At 50.8% G+C, this 928-nt stretch overlaps 1 pseudogene; it reads left to right on the forward strand.

Moving 5' to 3' along the window:
* Positions 1-828: 828 nt before the first annotated feature.
* LOC113146818 lies at positions 829-928 on the forward strand (annotated as a pseudogene; the record flags this gene model as incomplete).

The raw sequence follows: 928 nt of genomic DNA on the forward strand, positions 1-928 counted from the left end.
GATGCACCAGCAGCATGAGGGCCCGCCAGGGATACCTACCACACCTGAGACCCCAAGCTCGTTGCCAGCGCCAACTGCGGACACAACCCTCACTGAATCATTTAGCCTCTATGAACAAGTACTGTATGGCGACTAACTACTCATTGTGTGTCGGGAATAGAGAGATGCAGCTGTCCTTAACTGAATGAGCCAGCTCGAAGTCGGGAATTACGAATCCCTTGAGTACTATTGGTAGGCTGCTACTGCAGGAGCCTTTCATGTGCGTGGCGACTTCCAAAGTCTCTTGAATCGGTGGCTTGGTTGTGTACTTCCCATCGAGTTATTTAGTACCCAAAGTTAGTGGAGGCAGCGGCTTGACTACAAGTGAGTCCGTAATGTGTTAAGCCTCTCTCTTCTCGTATTTCAGTGACGGTCTGCAGATCGCGTGGCTGTGGGATGACCAAAGCAGAACTGCTGTTTCAGGCCAGTATGGTGCAAGGATTTCATAGAGTGTGGAGACAGGGTGGACTCGCAACAGCGCTCTCGAGCACGGTCACAGCGCACCGACTACACTGGAACTACACTAGGGTTAGTTAAGTAGCATCATGCATTTTGAACCCCATAGAGCAGTTTTTCGAGCCTGCGTTTGACCACAGGAGTTTTCACCTTCCCTTCTGATTTGCACTCAACTTGATTAGCTCCAGAGGTAACAATGAAACATATCTCGTCATCTGAGCAGTATTCAGCAGCAGACTGCGAGGTTCTTTGAGACCAGTTATCCGATGTGTTATATGTGATTTGGCGGTGTGACGCAATAGGATTAGTGGTTATGAGGGCAGGTTGTGTGTTGCCGTCGTTCATACTGCGTCGAATGCACCGGATCCCATCAGAACTCCGAAGTTAAGCGGCGCAAGGCCCGGTTAGTACTGCGGTGGGGGACTCCGCGGGA

This window comes from Cyclospora cayetanensis, unplaced genomic scaffold (assembly GCF_002999335.1).
Source record: "Cyclospora cayetanensis isolate NF1_C8 unplaced genomic scaffold, CcayRef3 CcayRef3_contig_643, whole genome shotgun sequence".
In the NCBI taxonomy this organism is placed as follows: domain Eukaryota; phylum Apicomplexa; class Conoidasida; order Eucoccidiorida; family Eimeriidae; genus Cyclospora; species Cyclospora cayetanensis.